The 24988-nt window shown below is 36.9% G+C and overlaps 1 protein-coding gene across 1 annotated transcript in view; it reads right to left on the bottom strand.

The window, feature by feature from the left end:
• The window catches only part of LOC148951274 (INO80 complex subunit C), a 35876-nt gene that overhangs the window by 10687 nt on the left and 201 nt on the right, over positions 1-24988 (bottom strand). The gene's annotated exons all lie outside the window — the stretch shown is intronic.

Below are 24988 nucleotides of genomic sequence, written 5' to 3'. Positions count from 1 at the left end.
ACTACTATGATTATAAGCCCACTGATTTTTATTTGGCTGTGACGGAATGTGATTCGCCACTTGAGGACACTGTTCGTGACATTACTTCAAATAAGCAAATTGAAATATGTGAATTCTATAAAATGAATGAGAATAGTATCATTGACTATACAAAGAGATATAACAAGAGTGAATTTACACTCTATTGTAGAAAATGCGACCCTGACATTGCAGAACATCAGGATCAGTATACTGTGAATTCGGATAATCTACCTACATTAGTTGTTATCGACAAATACCTAGTAGAAGATGAAATCTAAAGAGTAGAATAGTGGTTTTTATCATGTACATACATGATTTTTATTAATAAACAATTTCACATACATTTTTAGAACATTTTCTTCGTAGGGCACTAAAATCAATATTAAACACGCTTGTAAGAATATTTTCCGCAAGAAAGTCGTTCAATCGAGGTAAGTCAGCATAAATGTCGAGAAACTGTTTGTAAGAATAGCTCCGAAATCTGAACATGAAAAAGAGTATTACATGAAAGCCACAAGTCTTATTCGTTAAATCCTGTACTCTTCGTTGGTTTTGAATAATAGTTTTCCCACTGCTTTCAATAAAGTTGCTGATGTATGGAGCGTAGAATTTATACGATAGGCCAAGAGGATCAAAAAATTCAATATTCTTCGCTGTTTGAAAGATGCATAACCAATGGCCAGTCTTCAAAGTCGATGGACTGCTATTAACAATGATTAGGGTATTGTTAACACTTGGAATTTTTTCAATGAAGTCCGATGGTATTCTTCGCTGTTTTAAAGATGCATAGCCAATGACCTGTCTTCAAACTCGATGGACTGCTATTAACAATGATTAGGGTATTGTTAACACTTGGAATTTTTTCAATGAAATCCGATGGTATACAATAGGACTTGTACTGGGACATGTATGGATCCATATTAAATAAATTGATTATTTTGTTTGTGTTCATGGTGCTAGATCTAGTAGAACACTGCCGTCGGGTGTGATTTCCCAATAGCTTTCAAATTTACTCAATGATATTAGCGTGATACTCTCAGTCAAAGCATCGGCAAATGTACACTCTAAACGTACATTCCCTGTTCGTACTATGCTCATATTCTGAGCCCCCGACAAGTCCAAAACAATTACCCCATGATTTTTGAAAACATTGAATCGGTTACTCCATTTTCAAATAGTTGAGTCATGATCTAGGGATTGAATAGTCAACTCGTACAGAGTTCTATAGGATTTTTTGTCAAATGATAGAGTGCATAGTGGAATACCATTCACTTTGCACACAAGGCTAGATGGATCAAAAAAAATAAAATCGTGGGGGGATTCAGTCCAGGATCCAACGGCACTGCCACTCTTCACAAAGGCCACAAGCCAATTTTGATGGAATTTCGCCATTGATAAATGATGAATCGGTATAGCTACGAGAGCCGGTTGCAATGTGACGGTGATTGGTGATCGTGAGGGGGACAAGAAGTTTGATGTTGTTGCCATTGGCTCTGAGCTTTTCCACTGCCAATGAAACAGAGCTCATAACCTGTTGTTTTCGGACATGGCGAATTGCCGATGTGATAATAACATTTGCATCGGGTGCTGCAGGAAGTGTTTTTCTCAAAATGAAATTCGATAGGGCCAGTTGCAACTTTATGTCAATCTTGACATTGTGGGTTAACCATTGAGATATATTGAATATCTCACGATTTAATTTTCGACCAGATGATACTCCTGGGTCACTGCAGTAGTCAACTCGCCGTCAGTATCAACACCTGATCGATATTCATAGCCCAATGATTGTCCTCTCAACTCCTTGTATGCCTTTGGTGTCATCATCATAAATTGTATACAGCTTGCATAGTTGGATAAATTATTGCTAGTACTCACCAATATTCCTTTAATAAATTCATTATTTTGTTTGAATAGATTTTGTAGAATTAAATTCTTATAGAAGAAAACGTCGCCAGCATTTTGAGTTTTATCAATTGACTTTTTCTTCAACGAACCATTTAAATAAATAAATTTTGATGACAAATCAAGAAAATAGTCTTCATTGATAAATATTTGAAAGTGTATATTTTCCGAAAGGGGTTGTTGGGGGGTGAAATTGTTCATAATAGCCATACTTGACACTTGCATCAACATTTTCAGCATTGAACAGATTCAATGAGGAACTGATTGATGGATGTGATTCCTTATGGGGGAGATAAGTCATCTTAAGAGAAGAAATCCTTCTTTGATCTAACAGTCTTTTTCTTATTCTTCTTCTTCTTATGGGTCTTCGTTATTTTATTCCTCAAATTTCTAGATGATGTCCTTCGCTTCCCGCCTGGGTAGAGACTGATGAGTGAATGACGCGAAAGCATCCTTTTCAATCCCTCCCCATTTTGCCGAGATTTTAATTGCTCACCAAGGGCTCTTGCGGAAGATCTAATATTTTCCTTAACAATCTCGTTGAAATTCTTGCCCGACCCCCAGTCCCGTATTTTGGAGGCAGAAAAATTTGATGCAGCAGGTACATGATACTTTCCGGCAAGAGGCATTGCAGAGTAAAAAGGCCTAGAAAACCAACTACCAAGAGCTTAGCCAGACAATGTAGCACGTCACTTGTAGCAATCCAATCTATTACCCATTTGTTGTGGACTCAAATCACAGACGTAGCAATTGATATCAGAGCGGACAAATGGAATTCTTCCATCGTTCATTTTAGATGCTGCTGTGATCAACAATGGGTGAAAAATGACATGTAATCACTAATAAAAATTTTGTTATTGCAAGAGGTTCACCCAATTCACCTCTTAGTGTTAACTGACAGAGTTCCAAATGTGAATTGTTTACCGGAACATACTAATGATTCTACATATTATAGTGATGAACAATATCATGAGTTGTTTTTCGTTAAAGAACACGTAGGAGGGGGAAATTTGAATTACTAACTCTCGATGTTTCCACAAAGGGTGCATAGAGAAATAAGCAAGAGTCCGAGGCGAAACCAGGTGGATAATCAGCAAAAATAACTTGATCCATCCCGTTAACGGTGCCAGCATTTTTCCCATTGATCATATTCTGTTTAAAGCCAAGAACGTCTCTCAGATTATCATTGAGAATAATTATTTCACTGTCAAGAGGTGATGTAACGTAAATCCTATCGTGTTCCATTGAATAATTAAAATGGAATGTACCATTCCTACGGTATGAGATTTTTCTATTGATTGCACGACACAAATATCTCATATCATCATATTCAATATATTTCAATTTGACATGAGGATATTCGCTATATTTAAGTGCTTCAACCCATTCATAGTCGACAAAGAGTGACCAATCGAATGGTATAACTTTTATATCATACACACGATCCTTTCTCAGGATGTCATAGGTATTTTTGAGAATACAATCGACAAGAGCTACTTCATACGCGCCATCAAATTTGATGGCGGGGGAGAGTTTCGTCCAAAAATCACTTGTCTTATTCAAGTCATTTTAGAGAGGATCGGAAACGTTGGACATAAAAGTTACATAGAAATCATTGGGCATTGTCAATATCTTCAACACTGATCCAATAATCAAAATCAGAGTTGTATCCTAGCCACCGAACAAGTAACTGTTTCCTACCCCTGTGAGTACGAGTCTTCAATATCTTTTCAATTTGATAGATTTCACTATTATTTTTAACCTTTTGCAGCTCATAGTCATAAAAGCCACCGAGAAACTCTTAATCTTTGGTATCACGCAGGCGATAAGTTATGGGTTTAGTGTCTAGGATTTTTGCCACTTTAAAAAGCTCTGTGGAGCATAAGTAATTACCCTTTTCAAAAACATTAGCTGTTCTATTAATTCGAACAGTATCACCAACATTGAATTTTTTCTTCTTGACACTCGTTTCATTCGAATATTGTTTAAGAAAGGTGTCAATTGTATCATGATCAGAATTATGAACTTCCGTTGGGGTTGTATTGGACAATGATCGATGAGGTCGTTGATTATAAATCAACATGATTTTATCTAAATCATGAGTAAAAGCAGATGTATTTTTCAATGTGCAATATCTTGAAATTAAAAGTCGAATAACTCTTATCAATCTTTCAGCCAATGCAGCCTTTATAGGGCTATGACTATGATAGAGCAGTGTATTATATTTCGCTAGTACTTTTGCAACATGGGGGTTAACAAATTCACTACCGCGATCCGCTTGAATTTTTTATACGAATCATGTTCGAGAATACTTTCAATGGCCTGAGCAACTTCAACACCTCTCTTCGAGCGCAATGGAATTGCATATGAATAGCGACTAAAAACACTGATTGCAAGTAGAATGTACTTGTACGGTGTATTGTGACGTTGTTGAATCTCATCTAGAGTTAAGAGATCTGCTTGCATTTTACGCAATGGGAAAAAGGCTTTAGTTTTTCGATAATGATTAGCACAAAGCCTATGATTTCTATGCAGAGTGTAACTTGATTCATTTTGAAAAAAGTCTTGTACACTTTAAGCGTGAACACCATTGACTTTGGAAAGAGTGGTGGGGGAAATTCAACTTCCAGCTTCATCAATATTTTCATAAACACTTTTCAGAACTTCAACCATTTTTAATGTAAACGCGTAGTGTAACGTCCGCTACCGTTTTGTATACTGGTGGTTGGTGGTGGTGGTGGTGACGTTGACTTGATACGTCTTCGCTTTTGTCTAGCTATCAGTGGTGTACTGCTCCTCCTTATTGTCAAGTTTCCACTAGGTGTGCTAGTATTTTCTAAAATTGATTTAAAATCTTTTTCTTCTTTTTCATGTTCATATTTTAATGGTGTCGACAAGGGTGCATGTTCATTTTAGTTTTTTAGACTTTGCCTATTGCTAATAAGGCTTTTGGGGAAGTTTAATGTATTTAGAGAGTTGTACAGATGAGTGTCAAATGATAAAAGTCCTTTACGATTTGTAACCATATCATAGATTAAATCAAGTAGATTATAGCTCTTGTCCTGAATTATAATCTTTTTCCCATTGCCACCAACTTGAATATAATCTTGACCACTTTCCATGAGATATGTTAAGAGTCGTTAAATTTGTTCACGGTATTACTGGGGCATTACATTTACAATTTTAGATACAATTTAATACAATTCATCCTTCTTTAATTGTATTCCAGTGACAGCAGAAGAATCCTGAGGAGATGGTTTTTTTTGTGATCAATGCCATTGGCCTTCTCACGATAGGGATTATGTTTGTCCACTTAGCGAAGTGCATCTTGAAGTAAAAGCAGTTTTTTATGATCCTCAATGACGTCGTTGTAAATGTATTTTCTCAAATTTTTCTAAAACTGTTCCACTGACTAGAAATCGAGTTCTATTCGAGCCAATACATGGGGTTTTTCTATCCTCTCCATAAACAAAACTATTTACAAGTCCTGCAATTACTGGCAGTATAAGTGTGAAAAAGTTACCACCCGGTTGAAGAAGTCGTTTCCTTTTAAAATTCTTTTCTTTGTTTTTAGAGGCCAATGTACGTAGGATGGAACGTTGTTGTTTCTGCCCCTGCTTAGTTAGTTCCGTAAGCTGAATATTGCCTACAGCAAAATTCAAACTATGTTTGTATATTAGCTTATTGAAATTATTGTCAACTCCATGTTTAAGTAGGCCGTTCCTAAGGTGGAGTTTCGAAGTGATGAGAGCTGAAAATAGATATCTATGTTCATGTAGTTTCTTCAGTGTCATGATAGCAACTAATAGCCTTTTTTACTGTTCACGGGGAGATATAATGTAATTTCATTGTCAAAAATATCTGTGACTACACGCAAATCCTCGGGTGTATTTTGATTAAGATCGAATAAGATATAGCCATAGGGCTTATTAGTTGCCTGATTGTATGCTGAGAGCAGAAATTTAGGGGCGCCGGGTTATAATTGTTTATTGAGGGTTATAAGTGAGCTAGAGTCACGAACAACTCTGTAGATGATATAGTTTGTGTAGTTCAATGCCAGTGTTTGCATACATTTGCTCCGATGAAAAAGGTTGTGTAGAACTAGAGTAATTGGAAACCGTTCATGATGAGAGTGAACAGTGAACAATTGCAGCATTTTCTGGGACCATTGTTCAATAGATTCAGCCAGATCGTCAATAATCAACCAAGAGTTTGGTTCAGTAATTTGGTTGAAAACATCAAGTCCCTGTATGAATTGTATCTGCACCAATACCGCCGTCCAATTTTTTTTATTTTATCGTATGACTCCTGCCAAATACTGTAACAATAGTAGATTTTTTCGGCTTTTCCATAAACATTTTATCGCAATGTTTAATTATTTTAGTTAAGAGTGTTGTTTTGCCCGACATTGACGGGCCACACAGAAACGATCTGAATGCTGTTTTAAATTGATACATGTTCCCTTCAACAGTTCACCTGGACAACTAACTGTAGACTCTTGTTGACTAATGACTAAATAATTTCCCTATTACTACTAGTCCGTTCAAGAATAATAATGAGAAAAACAAAATCAATAAAGAATCATATTTCTTGTATTATAAACAACACTTTACAGAAAACAAAGAAAAATAAACTTTTTTTTTAATTTATAATAAAAAAACATTTATTTAAAAAAGCACTTTAATAAATATACTTTATTTATAATTACAACATTTAATGAAAAAAAAACACTTTGAATTACATCACTTTTTTTAATTTGAATGCAACATGTATATTTACAAAAGCACAAAAAAATCTGCTCTAAGTAAAAAAAAGATAACTTTGGTAGTGGCGGCACTCCCCGCTGGCGGCCGGCCGGGCGCCCCCTCCTCCAGGCCGCGAGGCCCTCCTCCCATGGTTTTGGGAAATTTATTGGACTTTAATCAAACCGAGACTTTTCCTATGGCTAACACATTCGGCTCGTTGGAAGTTAAATAGTGCCCCAGGGGGAGGGTAGTCACACCGTCTTGACAAGAATGGACCTTGTCGGAAATGGTACTCATGGCAATTTTTTCTATATTTACAGTGAAGTTCCTGTAGTTGAGTGAACGAATTGCCAACAATTTGGCTCGTGGAATTGTATTTTGAACAATACAATTCCTATAGATGTCCATGTCGAAATTCTTATCCACATAGCGCGTGGATACTCCTTTGCAACGTTTTTTGATTTCCTAGTCGTGTGTCTGTATAAAGTACACCTTCGGACAAACATACCACGCGAAATCATGTCGCTTCCCGTTTCTGATTTAAAAAATAAAAGTTGATTTGGTGCCCAACGTTTCACTAGCTCTGGGTAAAGCCCACTCCAATTGGTGTAGTCCATCCGCAAGCTGATGATTTCACCGTGCGCCAAATCATTAATTAGGTTTGGGGTTTTTTTCTTTTAACATCAGGGAGTCTGTGTTCTCTTAACACATTTAGGATTGTTCCTTTTCTAACCATCTTATTCGAGTCACATAACATCGGAATTCCAACGAGTATTTCTTAGAGATTCTCTGGATCACTCCTTTAAAAACAATATTTTTATTCATAACAATGTGTTTTTTTTCTTTTCCCGAGTAACCTAGCTGGACAACTAATCTCAAAAGACGTTTCGTTTGGATGTGCAAAAATTCGAGCACATTGCTTGGGGTCGGTCACAACATCACAACGATTCCTATTGCGAACACTCTTACACATTTTACCAAAAGCCGAATACAAAATGAGCTTGTAAATTTCTTTTTCGGCGTTCGTCTGCGCTTCAGAACGTTTCTTGACAAAAGTGTCAACAAACGTTTTCAGATAGGGTTTTTGACTAAACTGGAGGGCTCTATGAACCTTTGTGACGTTGAAACCGTTGTTGCACATCCATTTTAAAGCCAAATGATGTACAACAATATGTTTTTTTGGCAGAAGGTCAGCAATAAGTTTTTGTTTTGAAGGTGACCAATGCAATCCGTCCACCTCGACTAAAGGCCGATTGCGGGGGCTCAAAGAGTCCCTAGTCACAGGTCTATTGATGCATGGCAAAAACAAAATCCTTTACTGAATCGTGAAGCTCAACCAGTATCTCCCCATCAATTTCAAAAAACCATCCAACCGGCCCATTCTCCTCAACACTGTCATTGTTGGGGAAATGGGGAGCTTGAGGGTCATTGAGCCATTTATAGTCATCGCAGGGTGGCTCATAATGGGACATGGCCGAGGGGTAGAGAGAATTCATATAAGGGAAAAGTGCATCTGATTTTGTCCCTGTCTTCTCTCCAGTTGGATCAGTTTCCAAGATACTATCCCCATGAAAAACGTATCCACCCCTCATTGACCTCTCGATGAACAGGTGCTGATCGATGTCTGTGATCAGCCCGATTTTTTCCCCGCTAATTTTTAGCATGGGGTCCATTACCAGATGAGGAGATGAAAAATAATATCCTAAATCAAGATTAAATTCCCCATAGATTCTGTCCGTATTTTTAAACATAATGTCTAACAAAGTTGACACATCACTCGACAAATACAGCTTGCAGTAGTCAAACCCATTTTTACACCCTCCCTCTGCCCACACTTTTTTAGCAAAACTGTATTCATCGGGGGTGCACCTACGATCGTGTAGACTGTCGTAAAACGATTCGATCGAGGGAATAGTTTCCTCGGCGAATCTCGACATGGAACAGTAATGATCCTAAGGATAGATGCCCTTGACCGTCAACAAATCGTATAAATCATTTGGTAATTGTTGCTTGAGAAGGGGGAAAGCGCTGCAGCCGTCATCGTTTTTCTGCACTTGAATTAATTCACTCAATGATTTGGGGAAAAAACTGTAGGAATCTAAAAAGCAAATTTTATTGGTGTACTCAACGTCGTCTTCAACATATCTCCACATAAATTCAAAAACAAGCAGCTTTTCCGATGATTTAGGAATGATTTTGTAGGAAAAGCTGTCTATCACCCATGCATCATCCACTGTTCCATTTCTTTGAAGATTTGCCATTGCTGGTAGCACATACTTCAGATCGTAGTTAGAATTATGTATAAAAACTGGAAGAAGGATTTGCTGTTTAATTTTTAAATTACATGAATTGTTAGCACACTCCCGAACGCTACTATTTCCCGTTGAATTGGGGTCAATAAGATGATTGTGATCCTGGACCACGTCTTTTGGGGCAAGAGCACTCCTACAAACCCAAAAAATTGTCCCCTTTTCTAGTGCCAGTTGCTCCTTATCTGATAATGACATTGGGTAGTTGGTGTGACGCAATCGTAAAATTGCACCGTTCGCTGTTTATTATTAAAGACACCAATAACTTCTCCATGCTACCCACCTCATCCATAGTAAAAAAAAACTCTTCCAGCTGCATTTTATTATTGGAATCGCGACGGGCATGCGCACAGGAACACGCAACTAGTTTGTGTTCCTTGACTATATTTGGCCTTGATGGGTCTGATACCTCCACCAATCTTGATTCACAATCCAAACATACTTTATCAGCCTGTTGCAGGGATTTTCGGAAATTTTTAAGTTGTAAAGTATCTTTGCCTTCTGCCGGCATTTCTATTCTTTGATTGCCATGAATTTTACAATATCTCGTGTGATCCGAGAATGTTCTTTCAGATCTAAATGAGGAAAGACACATGGGGCAATAGTGTGACTCTCTTTTTTTTTAAGTAACAATGGGTTTATTTAAAAAAAAATATATACATCATCGATTCCCTGAAGCAATGCTTGTGCGGGAGAAAACCCACCTAATAAATCAAAAAACCAAGAAACCAAAAAAAAAAGAAAAAGAAAAAAAAAGAAATAGAAAAAAAAAAAAAAAACATAATTAGAGCTCAACTTACCGGACCCGAAAACCAACGAACCACCAAACAACACCCAACAAAATTATAATAATTATAATCATATTCAGCTGCAACTAAACCCTCCTCAAAAACAAAACTTAAGTGGCGTGGAATAATCCATTCAAAATATATACATCAAAACAATGGTTCTTTAGCGACTTACGAAAATCCTGCAAACCCCCAACATTCCTCTAATCCTCTGGCAAACTCTCCCAAACTAACGGAACAACATGGCGAATTGAAAACCTAGACCTAGACGTGACCATAGCTGGTCTTCGCACCAATTGAGAAGATCGTGTCAAATGATCATGAATAGTAGACGTAAGACTAAACATTCCCGAAAAACATGATGGTAACTCCGAAGCTAAATATTTAAACATAAACAGAGCATTATAGAATACACATATTCCTGCCAACGGTAGAATTTTATACTCGCGGTAAATATGCCTCACCGATACAGATGGGTCAATTTGATTACCACAAAGAACTCTAATTGCCATATTCTGTGTTACGCAGAGCAGATGGAGGTGAGCTACGAATGTTTTCGACCAAACCATACAACAATAAATGAGATATAGGTGAACCATAGAAAAATACAACATTCTCAGAATTTCACACGGAAAAACATACCTAAGTTTACGCATAATACCAATATTACGAGACAATTTGCTGTTAACAGATGCAATATGGTCTTTAAAACTAAGGCTTTCATCAATTATAACACCAAGGTATCTAGTACTATTAGATCTTACAATAGTATGGTGCCCTACTTTTATACTATTAATCCATGGATAATGTCCAGTAATTCTACCATAAATCAAAAAATTCGACTTATTATGATTCAGTTTCAATTTATTTACTCGCATCCACTTTTCAATCGAAGAAATACCATGTTTCAATATAGTCATCAACTCATTTTCAGTTCTAGCAGCTACGGTGAAATGGGCATCATCAGCAAAACATGGTAGAATTCCTTTAGTACCGTAAGTATCAAGGTCTAAAGAACAAGACACATTACTTGAAGCTCTACAAAGGTCATTAATATAAACCAAAAACAACAAAGGGCCCAAAACGGAACCCTGGGGTACTCCAACTGAAATATATTCAATTTTAGATGTAACTCCATCCATCACGACACACTGAGTCCTTCCACTAAGAAAACTAACTATTACATTTAAAAAATCACCACGTATACCACTAATATATAGCTTTTGAACTAGTATATCATGATCAACAGAGTCAAATGCTTTAGTAATATCCAAAAATATCGAAGCTATCTTCAGACCCTTGTCTAAAGCATCATTAATAAAAGTTGTTAAAAACAAAACTCCATGCTCTGTAGAATGATGACTACTAAACCCAAACTGACTAGAACTAAAAAATTGTCTTTTTTCGAAAAAACTTACCATCCTACTATGAATCAACTTTTCAAACACACTAGAAATAAATGGCAGTAAAGAAATCGGTCCATAATCACTAAAACAATTCTTATCCCCTCCTTTAAATATCGGGATAACATTCGCGCACTTTAGACAATCAGGAAATATTCCAGCTTTTAAACAATTATTTATCAGTCCTAAAAAATGACTAGATATAACAGGAAATATCGACTTCAAAACCTTCAACGAAATAAAATCGCCTCCTGATGCACCATTTTTCATATTATTTATAACATCAAATAATTCATCAATAGTAACAGATTTAAGGTACGCAGACACATCACAATCTTCAGGTAGGAACTGACGAAAATCTCCATCTTGATCAAATACTGGCACCGATGATGACACACGCTGTCCAATAGTAGCAAAGTGATTACACATCTCATCTGCAACATTATTATTCATTCCCATATTATCTGGACGGATCAAGACGCTACCAGGGCAAGTCACCGACTTAATCAATTTCCAAGTCTTACTCGGGTTACCCTCAACTTTTTTAAATTTAACCTTATAATATTCTACCTTAGCCAGTCGGAGTGCTTTACTTTACTGCATAACTTTAACAGTAGCAAGTTCTTTTCATTCCTGAACTTGTTTAGACAGAAAAGAAATCACTCCTTAATGAATTAATTAAAAAACAACTTTTCCACAAAATAAGTTTTTCAAAGAAAAGTAAAGAACTCCTTGAAACAAAAATGAGCAAAAATAAAATCAAATAATCTACCAAGCGTGAAACTACCACAAATCAGTATCGATAATTAAATGAAACCCAAAACGAACAGAAATTACAATAAATAACCGGGTCAAACTCAAAACGAGCAGAAATTAACATAAGTCGGGCTCAAGACCCCTATGCCTTCCCAAGGCAAGATCATAATTTGCACTTTACTGAAAAAAATATAATTTTTTTTACTTTTATAACTTTAATAAATCAAATAATATTAAGATTTTGATTACTAAATATCAGTATATGTATATTAAACTAACAATGCACATTCATTTGTACTTTTTTCAGTAAAGTGCAAATTATGATCTGTCCTTGGGAAGGCATAGAGGTTTTGAGCCCAACTTATGTGAATTTCTGCTCGTTTTGAGTTTTACTCGGTTATTTATTGTAATTTCTGTTCGTTTTGGGTTTCATTTATTTATCGATGTTGATTTGTGGTATGGTGGGCGTGAGATGGGCGTTAGTCTTTCTCCAATCACTTTCAACTATTAAAAAAGGCACTAGACCCTTCAATTTCCAATCAAATGAGCCCTTTTGAAGTTTCTACGACAACGCTTTCAATAAAAACCTTATATGCCCCCAGGGGATAACTTACAACCCTCGCCGTGAGGGCTGGGCAGGGGGGGGGGGTAGGTTGTCATCCTCAGAGACCTAATTTCTAAGAATTTTCGGCTACGTTGCACAAAATGGCTATCTGAAAATTGTGATTGGGTGTGTTTGGGGGAATGGTGGGCGTGAAAGAGGGGTTAGTTACCGGCCAATCACTTTCAATTATTAAAAAGGGCACTAGCCCTCTAAATTCCCAATTGAATGAGCCCCTTTTGAAATTTTTACGACAACTCTATCATTAAAAACCTTATATACCTCGAGGGCATAACTTACAACCTTCGCCCTGGGGACTCTGGGGGTTTGTCATCCTTAAATACATAAATACCAGAACTTTCAACTACGTTGAACAAAATGGCTATCTCTAAAGTTTGATTGAATATGTTTGGGGAAATGGGGGGCGTAAGAGGGGGGTTAATTACTCTCCACTTACTTTCGACAATTAAAAAGGGCAATTTCACTTTCCAATCAAATGAGCCCCTTTTGAAATTTCTACAGCAACTTTCTATATAAACCTTATATGTCCCCAGGGCATAACTTTCAACCCTTGCACTGAAAGCTCTGATGGGGTTATCATCTTAAAAGACATATTTTCCTGAACTTTCGACTACGTTGAACAAAATGGATATATCAAAATTTTGATTGGATGTGTTTTGGAAAAAGGTGGGCGTGAGAGGGGGGTTAGTTGCCGTCCAATCAATTTCAACTATTAAAAAGTGCACTAGACCTTTGAATTTCCAGTCGAATGAGCCTTTTTTGAAGTTTCTATGACAACGCCTTCTATGAAAATCTTATATGCCCCCAGGGCATAGCTTACAACCCTTGCCGCGAGCGTTGTGGGGGAGTGTCCTCCTAAAAAACATATTTTCTATCTGGAAATCAATTAAGCTGAACAAAATGGCTATCTCAAAATTTTGATTGGATGTGATTGGATGTGAGGGAATGATGGGCGTTGGGGGGGGGGGGGGGAGGGGGCTAGTTGCCCACCAATCGCTTTCGACTTGTAAAAAGGGCAGTAGCCCTTTGAATTTCCAATCGAATGAGCCTTTCTTGAAGTTTCTACAACAACACCTTCTATAAAAACCTTATATGCCCCCAGGGCATAACTTAAAACCCTTGCCCCGAGCGTTGTAGGGGAATGTCCTCCTCAAAAACATATTTTCTATCAGAAAATCAACTACGCTGAACAAAATGGTTATCTCAAAATTTTGATTTGATTTGTTTGGGGGAATAATGGGCGCGGGGGATCGTTGCCGTCCACTCTCTTTCGACGCGTCAAAAGGGCACTAGTCGATTTGAATTACATTAGAAATTTTCATTATTTTATAGTATAAGAATACGCTTTATCTGCATTAAAGCTCTGACGCACCGGAAACCCAAACAAACCTAGCTCCGAGGGGTGTCGCGGAGTTTCCACCTCAAAAAGATATTTTCTATCTGGAAATCAACTACGCTGAACAAAATGGTTATCTCAAAATTTGATTGGATGTGTTTGGGGGAATGATGGGCGTAGAGGGCTAGTTGCCCTCCAATCACTTTCAACTAGTAAAACGGGCACTAGCCGTTTGAATTTCCAATCGCATGTGCCTTTTTTGAAGTTTCTACGACAACACCTTCTATAAAAACCTTATATCCCCCAGGGCATAACCTGAAACCCTTGCTCCGAGGGTAGTGGGGGGGAGTCCTCTTCAAAAAGATATTTTCTATGTTGAAATCAACTACGCTGAACAAAATGGCTATCTCAAAATTTTGATTGGATGTGTTTGGGGGAATGATGGGCGTGGGGGGGGGCGAGTTGCCCTCCAATCACTTTCTATGATTAAAAAGGGCATTAGCCCTTTGAATTTCCAATCGAATGAGCCTTTTTTGAAGTTTCTACGACAACGCCTTGTATAAAAACCTTATATGCCCCCAGGGCATAACTTAAAATCCTTGCCCCGAGGGTTGTGGGGGAGTGTCCTCCTCAAAAAGATATGTTCTATCTGGAAATTAACTACGCTGAACAAAATGGCTATCTCAAAATTTTGATTGGATGTGTTTGGGGGACAGATTGGCGTGGAGGGGGCTAGTTGCCCTCCAGTCGCTTTTGACTATTAAAAACGGCACTAGCCTCCCAAATTTCCAATCGAATGAGCCCTTTTCGAAGTTTCTACGACAACTCCTTCGATACGGTGCCCGGGTATGGAGAAAAAAAAAAACACATTGTGCCAACATCGTTCTTTACTTAGGCTGCGCTAGCGCGCTGCCTATGAACAAGAAAAATCTGCCTATTCCTATTTAGGTGACTTATGTTACCCTAACATCATTTCCTTATAAAACATACATAGTAAGGAATGAACGGGGACGAGGCTTTCTTAATAATAAATCGCAAACTACAGGTAGGTCACAGGAAACTTTTGGGTAGCTCGTGGGGAATTTTCAGACACAACGCTTGGGGTGACTAATGTCATTTGTGCTACTCATGTCAAAGCTATGACTCGCAAAAAATAGAACTAATGACCAGCGCGTCTGAAAGTGTCTGTCAGGATCAGTCAGTGTCTGTTCATTTTAAATGAGGTTATTTATATCCTTTTTGTATTTTTGGCAACTCTTTTGCAGTGTTAACAAGAACTATGATAAGAAGGAGCGTTAACTAAAACTTTTTATAATCTTATTATAAATAGGGATTGTAAAAACATACTTGTTTCAGAAATATCCACTTTGTTTCGTTTTGATTTTAATCTCTGTTTTTATTTTCACCTTTTTTTTTTAATTTTTATAGCCTTCGTTTTCCGAAAGTCCTTTAGGTGACTTTCGTTTTATGATTTATTGATGTGTACTTAATATAACAGGAATTAAAGATATAAATTTAACAAATGAACCCCAATTAACATTGAACAATTTTACCATCAGAACGTGGAAGACGACTAATGAACAAACTTCAGCGCAAGATCCTGAGAATATCAGCACTGTGGGTATGAATTCCCCCGCCTGCGACAGTCTATCATAAACAAGTGGAAAAATTAAAGACAAAGGTTTAGTCTGCATTCTTGAACCCACTGCAGGTTCCAGTAGAAGTAGCAGTCAAAAACTTCCCTGATGTATCTCTACAACACATCACAGTGGCGTTCCAGTGGACGCCCCTCGTTCCAGCAACAAACGAAAATACTTATCATTTTCATGTTGAATGGGAAACTGATTGCTCTTACCTAGGTAAAAGACATATGAGTGTGCTTACTTTGTAATGTATGTGTATCAAGTGACAGGAAAGGTAATGTTGAACGTTTATACAAAACCGTTTGCTCAAGTGTTAAAAGGATTTACCTTACAATTCTTCCTTAAGGAAAGAGAAGGTAGCACAAAAATATCAATTAAAGAACATGAAAATTGGAACTCGGAATGTTTCAACGTTAAAAAATGACTATCGTATCGACATGTTGACTGACCAATTCAGACAATTCGAATTGAACTTTTCAGGAGTTTCTGAAACTCGTATCCCAGGGGTAAGAAGCATGAAATTAGGTGATATTTAATTTGTTTACTCAGGCAGGAAGGATGGGGCACATAGACAGGGAGTAGGGCTCATGAGGAATAAGGAAGCTGCTAAGTCTTGTTTAGGCTGGGAAGGTATTAATAAGCGAATACTAATTGCTCATTTCAGGACTAAAAGTTCAGGGTATCAGTTATAGTAGTATATGCCCCTGTAGAACCGACTGACGGAGATACTAGTGACTCAGATGAATTTTACTTGCAGTTACAGGAGCAAATAGACAGGGTCCCAGGTAGAAATATGGTGTTTTTATTAGGAGATTTTAACGCCCAGGTTGGTAGAAATAAGGATAGATGGTATCCTAGCCTAGGTAAATTTGGTGTAGGAAAAGAAAACAGTAATGGATACAGACTTTTACAATTTTGGAGGTATAACAATCTAGTCATAACCAATACGGTGTTTGGTCATGAAATGGCCCATAAGTTAACATGTTATTCACGTGATGGTAAGACAGCAAACCTTATTGATTATGTTATAGTACACCGAAGACTGGCAGGATCAAAACAAGATACTAGGGTATATAGGAGTGCTGTTATTGATGTTAAAAGTAAAGTTCACCATCTAGTAGTGTCTAGGGTTAATTAAAAGCTTAAATTTCGGAAGGGTAACCACCTCCCGGGAAGTTATCATCTTGGTGGACTTCAGGTTTAAGAATCTGAGAGAAACTTTTCAGGAACAGTTGAATACTAAACTTGAGAGTTTAAAATTTGACAATGTGGAAGATGGTTGGAATGATTTTAGACAAATAATTTGTGAAGCTACTGATGGTTTCTTAGGGAAGAAAGCGAGGACTGCAGCTAGGAATATTAGTGAAAAGGCTTTATGTTTAATAGAGAGGGGGAGGAGCTTGTACAAGAATTATCTGCGTGATAGATCATATGAAAACAAAAGGAAAGTAAAGAAAGTGCAGAAAGCTTTAAAGTATGAACTAAGGAGATGTGAACTGGATGCCATGGATAAAATCGGAGAGGATCTGGAAGATGCAGCTAGACGGCATAATATTAAAATATTGTACTGGCATGTTAATAAATTGAGAGGGAATAGTCAATCCAGACCTGTCCCAGTTAAAGATAGGAACGGGACCACAACTAGTGATAAGGAAAGAGTTAAAGAGAGATGGGCAGAACATTTTGAGATCGTGCTAAACTGAGATAGAGTTGCAGGAAAAGATATAGTGGAAATGAAAAAGTTTGTGATACCTTAGATGTGAAGGAAGATTTGTTTTGTGAGGAAGAATTAGCGACAATACTAAAAGGATAAATAATAAGGCATCCAGGTGCTGATAATGTGGTAAATGAGTTTCTTAAATATGGGGGCTCTGAGGTTAGAAATAGGTTAATCATGATTATGAATATGATTTTTGAAAAAGGGAAAGTACCTAGCGATTTTAGGAAACCCCTAATTAAACCACTGTATAAGAAAGGTGATAAGAGTGAGTGTGGTAATTACCGAAGCGTTAGCCTTGTCTCAGTAGGTAGAAAATTACTTAGTAATATGGTACTTTTTAAACTGAAAGATGCTGTAGACAAAGTGATAAGAGAAGAACAGTGCGGTTTTTAGAAAGGGTAGAGGATGTGTCGACCAAGTTTTCACTCTTATGTTAATAATTGCGAAGTGCCTGAGTTATCAAACACATTTAATCCTCAGTTTATAGATTATTAGCAAGCGTTCGATTTTGTTAATAGAAGAGCTTTAATAAAGGTCTTATTCTTGTATGGTATTAAATAAAAAAAACAAGTTTTTTTAACTGAAATTAAGGAACGACGTTAAAACTTAAAACGAACAGAAATTATTCCGTATATGAAAGGGGCTGTCCCCTCCGCAACGCCACGCTCTTTACGCTAAAGTTTTTTATTGTTAAAGAAAAAATGGAGTTGTGACAAAGTCAAACTTAAGCGTAAAGAGCGAGGCGTTGAGGAGGGGACAGCCCCTGTCATATATGGACCAATTTCTGTTTGCTTTAAGCACAGCTTATAGAATTATCCAGTAAGTTTATCGCAGATCATTTCTGGTCTTCATTCTCGGTACGAACAAAAAGCTCCTCCCATTTCTTTCTGCATTAGCGGGTTAGCTGTTTCCGTCAATCAATGAGAAATGGTTACAAAGTGCATTATTCGTAATTGCGGGTTTCCACTTATTTCCGATTATTTCTATTATAACTGCAAGTTTCGCGTCCAAGAGGGTTACAAAGTATATTATTCGTAATAGCGGGTTTCCACTTATTTCCGATTATTTCTATTATAACTCTAAGTTTCGTGTCCAAGAGAAATCTGAATTGTCTACCCGTGAAAAGATCTAATGCCGCTTATGTTTATATCTGCAAAAACGTTGTCTGGAGCACTCGCACCTCGGTCCGGGTTTTTATAATGGGTGAGATAGGGAATGATCATGCTGCTAATTCTATAAACTGTGGTTTTAAGTTTTAACGTCGTTCCTTACTTTCGGTTAAAAAAACTTGTTTTTTTTTTTATTTAATTTTTGAACGTTTTTGAATTAATACAGGTTTTGATTTTGGCTCACCGTACATGAATAATAAAAACATAATTTGCATATCAATTTTACTTTTATTTGGCTAAATGGATTCCTTGAAACTTGTTGAGTTTTATTTATGAACGTTTTTATTATTAATAGAAATATATAACTTACGATTTAATTTCCATAACGAACTTCTATATTCGTATAGTTTTATTATGTATATTTGGAGGTTCGCCTCTAGTCAATACCTCGCTCTTTACGCTAAATTTCGAATTTTGTTCCAGTTCTTTAAAAATGACCCCTTAATCACAAAGGCAATTATTTAGAATAAATAGCTCTTATGAAAGACCTAAAAAATCTTTGGGTTAAAGAGCGAGGTATTGACTAAGGGGTGAACCCAATCGTATACGTAATATTTTCTGTTCGTTTTAACCTTTGATATTGCTCCCTACTTTCAGTTGAAAAACTTATTTTTTTATTTAATTTCTGATCTTTTTTTTAAATAATGCTGGGAAATTCGGCGCTCCCTTCATTGCAATGTCCCATCCCCAATGAAAACTTCCTTCATGGAAAACTCCTCCCACATAACCCCCGACCCACCCACCCCCAACTACTAGAAAAAATTCCCCTGAAAACGTCTGTATACTTCCCAATAACCAATACTATATGTTAACATTGGGTAAAGTTCATAAATTTCAGCCCTCCCCCGAGGGATTTCGGGGGATTAAGTCATCCTAAAGGACATAGTTATCATATTTTCGACCATGCTGAACAAAATGGCTATCTCAAAATTCTGATCGGGTGACTTGGGGAAAAAAATGAGCGTGGGAGGTGGCCTAGTTGCCCTCCTTTATTTCTGGTCACTTAAAAAGGGCACTAGAACTTTTAACTTCCGTTCCAATGAGCCCTCCCACGATATTCTAGGAACACTGGGTCGATGCGATCACCCCTGGGGAAAAAAAGAGCAATTAAACACGCATCCGTAATCTTTCTTCTGGCAAAAAATGCGAAATTCCACATTTTTGAAGATAGGAGCTTGAAACCTCTACAATAGGGTTCTCTGATGCGATGAATATGATGGTGTGATTTTAATTAAGGTTCTATAGCTTTTAAGGGGTCTTTCTCCCTTTTTCGAAAATCAGGCAAATTTTTTCAGGCGCTTAACTTTTGATGAGTAGGACTAAACCTGATGAAACTTATATATATTAAATAAGCATTAAAATCTGATTCTTTTGATGTATCTATTAGTATCCAAAACCAGTTTTCTAGAGTTTCGGTTACCATTGAGCTGGGTCGCTCCTTACTTACAGTTCGTTACCACGAATTGTTTGATACCAGACAAATACAAAAGAGTGATTAGTAATATGAACGAGAACAAAACTGCTGCGGTTAAGGTAGGAAATGAGGTTAGGAGCTCGTTTCGTATTAAATCAGGAGTTAAACAGGGTTATGTTCTATCCCCCTTTTTATGGACCATTTTGATGGACTTTGTTTTAAGGAACACAGGAAAGGCAATAGGAGCCCAAGAAATCAAATGGGGAGGAAAAACTTTCCTGGACATAGATTATAATGATGATTTAAGCATCCAAGATGAAAGTGTCAGCAAAATGAATGCACTTTTAGAGGTATTTACGAGTTCAAGGTGCTAGAATAGGTTTGAAAATTAATGTTAAGAAGACTAAGTTGCTGAGGCTAGGAATAAGTGAAGATAAAAAGGTGACGTTGGGTAACGACAAGATAAATCAGATGGAAAGCTTCACTTACCTTGATAGTATTATTAGTAAAGACGATGGGAGCACAAACAGTAGCCTGTACGAAAAGTGGGGTTCAATCCCGATTTCTAGGGCTATAATGAGAGAAAGGTTGAAAAGGTTAGGGCACGTTCTGCGGATGTCCTTTTTATATTGTCCTTTTTAGCCAGCCGTCTAGGGCTAAACTGAAAGCAGGCTGTCCGCGATTGGGGTGGGAGGATGTCATAAACAAAGATTTAAGGGAAATGGGAACTTCCTGTGAGGATATAAAGAGGGAGGCTTTGAATATATTGGGATGGAGGAGGAGCGTGCATAGCTGTGTTGGCCTCAGGCGGCTTGGTGCTGAGGTGAGTTGTTAGTAGTAGTAGTAATCATGCACAATACAAACTTCAACCCAATACTGTATGCTCTTATGTGGCAATATGGCATGGAATGCCCATAGCCATGGGAGTAGTTCCAACATTTTTATTGGAGGGGGGTCAAGAAGTGGTACATATTCGGGGAGCCAGAAGTACAGGATATTCTTCAGGGGAAAGGAGTGTTGGAACTTGTGTGAAAAATACAAGCTTAAATGTGTCTTCAAGGTGTCGGAGAACTTATTTCGGGAAATCATTTAATAATGGAGAATGAATACCCAAGAGAAAAAAGTAAAGGAGGGATGTGCCTACCCTAAGTCTTCAGTAGCATATTTTTCTTCAAGCGGTAGTGAAGAAAGGTTACTATTTAGCAAAGATGCTCGTTTTTCAAAATATTACATAGTACATAATAAAAAATAGACACACATCAAACAGACATAAAATTAAGTACTGATGTTCGACTTTTACTACATTGTCAGCAATGAGCTGCTGCAGATTATAGTAGTGAATAGAACACCCAATAGAAAAAAAAGCAGAGGTGGCATGTGCCTACCCTAAGTCTTCAATAGCATATTTTTCTTCAAGCGGTAGTGAAGAAAAGTTACTATTTAGTAAAGACGCTTAAATTTCAAAATACTACACAATACATAATAAAAAATAGACACACATCAAACAAACATAGAATTAAGTGCTGATGCTCGACTTTTACTAAATTGTCAGCAATGAGTTGCAGCAGATGACAGTGGTGTAATGTAAATAAGCTTTTCAGTGGGTGATGGCGAATCGAATAGTTCGTGGTAACGAACTGTAAGTAAGGAGCGACTCAGCCCAATAGTAAGCGAAACTCTAAAAAACATAATTTTTGTTACAATAGACACATCAAAAGAATCGGCTTTTCATACTGACTCCAAATATATAAGATTCATTAAGTTTCATGTTACCTGGGAAAATTTGCTCAATTTTCGAAAAAGGGGGAAAACATCCCCCAAAAGTAAAGACATCTTATTGAAAAAAAAATACCATCAGATTCAGCACATCAGAGAACCCTACTGTCTATGTTTCAAGCTCCTATCTGCAAAAAATTAGAATTTTGTGTTTTTTGTCAGAAGAAAGATCACGGATGCGTGTTTATTTTTCGTTTTATTTTCTTTTTTCTTCCCACGTGTGATTTTATCAAACCAATAGTCCTAGAAAATCAGGAAAGGGCTCATTTCAACATATATTTTTAGTCTTTGGGTCCATTTTAAGTGACCAAAAACAGGGGGACGGCAACTAATTTCCAGGGGAAATTTTATGCTGGGGGGAATTGCCAGAATTTCTATAGGAAAATCGTTTTATTTGTCTTACTTTCTCGTTAGCGAATCCATTTTACATGTGGAGATCCTTTGTGGAAAATGTCTAGAGAAATTTACAGCAGAGTTGGAATTGTTTAAATGATCTTTCTGTGTGAGGGGGGAGAGATTTTCCATGGGAGAACTTTCCACAGAAAAAAAATTCTCCATGGGGCAATTTTCTGCAGGAGCAGCTTTTCACGGGGGGGGGGGGATTTCTGGAGTGGAATTTTCCACGAAGGGGCATTTCTAACATGGTTTGAAAAGCAATCAGGAATTAAAGTATTTTTCAAATGAAAGCGTTGTAAGAAGAATTTTTTAGGCGGAATCGTTCGCAAGAAATTTTCTAGGGGTAATTTTCAGTGAGAATGGAATTATTCAGGGGGAATTTTCCTGGAGGGGGGGGAGTAAATTTTCCACGGAGGGGGAGCCGGGTTTCCCCGCATTACTTAAAAACAATAAGAAATAAAAATTTTAAAAGCAATATTTTCAACTGAAAGTAAGGAGCAGCATTAAAACTTAAAACAAACAGAAATTATTACGTATATGAGAGGGGTTATCCCCTCCTCAATACCTTGCTCTTTACGCTAAGTTTTTTTTGTCCCAATTCTTTAAAACCGCCTCCTTAAACACACGGATCGTTTAATTAAAACAATATGAAACTTTTTTAAAAATACTAAAAACTTTAGCATATAGAGCAATGTGCTGAGGAGGGGGTAACCTCTCTTATATACATAATAATTGCAGTTCAATGCTGTTCCTTACTTTCAGCTAAAAAACCTTTTTTTTTTTAAATTTAATTTCGTATAAGCTTGGCTACATTTGCCAGCTTCACTGCTAATATTAAAGTACCTATTCTCTTCCCACTTCCCTCAACTCCCACGCCCAGTACAGGAGACTAAATCTTGTAGTTGAACTACGCACTATTCCAGCAGCACCATACATCGCGTCATTAAGTTGCATGCGATTTGAAAATGGCGTCGCAGCAAATCCAAAAGTAAACCCTATGAATCACCATTATCGAAACCTTATACAGTAAAATTAAAACCTCTCCCCCTCCTTGAACAAGAAGGAAAATCACTGTTTTATGGACAGAACTGATATGTCCTCTTTTTTTCTTTTCTTTTTCTTCGTCACTATCGGGACACTGAAACATCATAGAAAACTGTTCAAGGATTCATTTAAAAGATAGGTCTTATATCTTATTGTTTTTTGTTTTTTTGTTTTTTATATAAATTTGACTTGACAAAGCTGTCATAAAGTGCCATATGGTACCATAAAAGCGCAATTTGAGGGACATTTCTGGATTGAAAAGAATGGCCAGACACTCGAACATCATAGAAATTTATAGGCTCATCTTTAATCTATTTTTTATATTTCATCGCTTTTTATTAATTCGACTTAATAAAGCAATAATAAAGTGCCATATGGCACCCAAGAAGTGCCCTTTGGGTTTTCTTTTTTCCATTTTTTTAACTGAAAATGAAAAAAAAAATGGTCTTGTCCAATGAAAAAAAAACTCCACAGGCAAATTTCCCCTGGAAAATTCCTCCAACCACTGCGGAGATTCTCCTCGGGGGAAAATCTTCCCCTGGACATTTTTCCTACATTTAAAATAACGATTACATTTTTAATTTAAAGTATTCAAAATAAAGTCAGAATTATTAACTTACCCATTGGGCATTGTTTCTTGTTTGATAAAGAGCATCCAGAAAATCTGATAAGTTTTTTCTTGTGTGAATCAGGGTATGGAGGGTATACATTTCTGAAAGGGGAAGGTACACTGAATTTCGTTTTTTGTCTAAAATTTCCTTTGGCAAGCAAAGCTTGGTCCCCTAGTACTACAGGTTACAAGAAGTTAGCTTGGTATTATAAATAGAAGCAATTCTAAATTTATGGGTTAGTGTATGAATCCAGAACGTAAGAATAGGACATTATCAATGCTTATTATGCGTTTCAATTACAAACAAAAGAATTTGAAGCACTGTTGGAATTTCGATTAAATATTGGAAGTAAGAATTAAAACAATTAATGACTCCTGGACCACCCTTCATTTGCACCACCTCATTTATTTTCCAATGACTGTATTCCTTTTGTATTTGCAGAACTAGAGGATGTATTCATACCCACTTTCGAAAGATTTAAATAAGAAAATTTAACTGAAATTGATAAGTTTTAGGGAGTAAAAGAACCTTCAATATCAGGAAAAGAATTTGACCTCAGCAAACATTACAAAATTTAAGTATAGAATATTTTTACCATTTTGTCATTAACTAAGCTTACCTATTTTCTAGATGATAAGGTTCTGGGGTCTACAGTGCAGAATCGAAGTTTCAAAACAGTTTGCACAACTGTTAATGTGCAACATATTACGAAGTGTAATGGACCCCTGTTTCTTGCGTTTTTTATATTGAAAACGAGAATAGATTAACTTAAATTACTGGGGGCAGATGACCCTTCCAAATGATGCCTATGCCCATAACGACCTTGCTTTCTTATGAGATGCTAGATGAGATAAGATTTTCTCTATTGGTACATTTTAGAAGCCAATTATCATTGATTCTTTATTATTGCATTCATCCCAACTATCTTCTATGCTTCAAGTTAGCACAAGTGTTGACACTTTAGTTCTTCTTGAATATATAAAACTAAGCACTGGCCACATTTTGAATGATCAGATCAAAGAATATGGGAAACTATATAGTTTCCCATGCTCAGGCACGTACGCAGGAATTTTTTTCGGGGGGGCGGCCAAATCCTTCAAACCCATTATTCTGTGAGAAAAATCAGAAAATTATGGGAAAATGAAAAAAATCGTGAGATTTCGGGGACAGGGGCCAGGCCTGGAGGCCCCCCCCCTGCGTACGTCCCTGCCCATGCTCTTTGGATCAGATTTTAGAACGCAAATTATAACGGATAATTAATTAATTTTAATGGTAATTGTGTTCGAAAGCGCAGCCTATATTTTACTTTTAAGATATTAAAACGCTACCTATA

This window comes from Artemia sp. Qi Xiang Cuo, chromosome 6 (genome assembly GCF_049724085.1).
Source record: "Artemia sp. Qi Xiang Cuo chromosome 6, ASM4972408v1, whole genome shotgun sequence".
Lineage (NCBI taxonomy): Eukaryota > Metazoa > Arthropoda > Branchiopoda > Anostraca > Artemiidae > Artemia > Artemia sp. Qi Xiang Cuo.
This window is presented reverse-complemented; position numbering and strand designations above follow the sequence as displayed.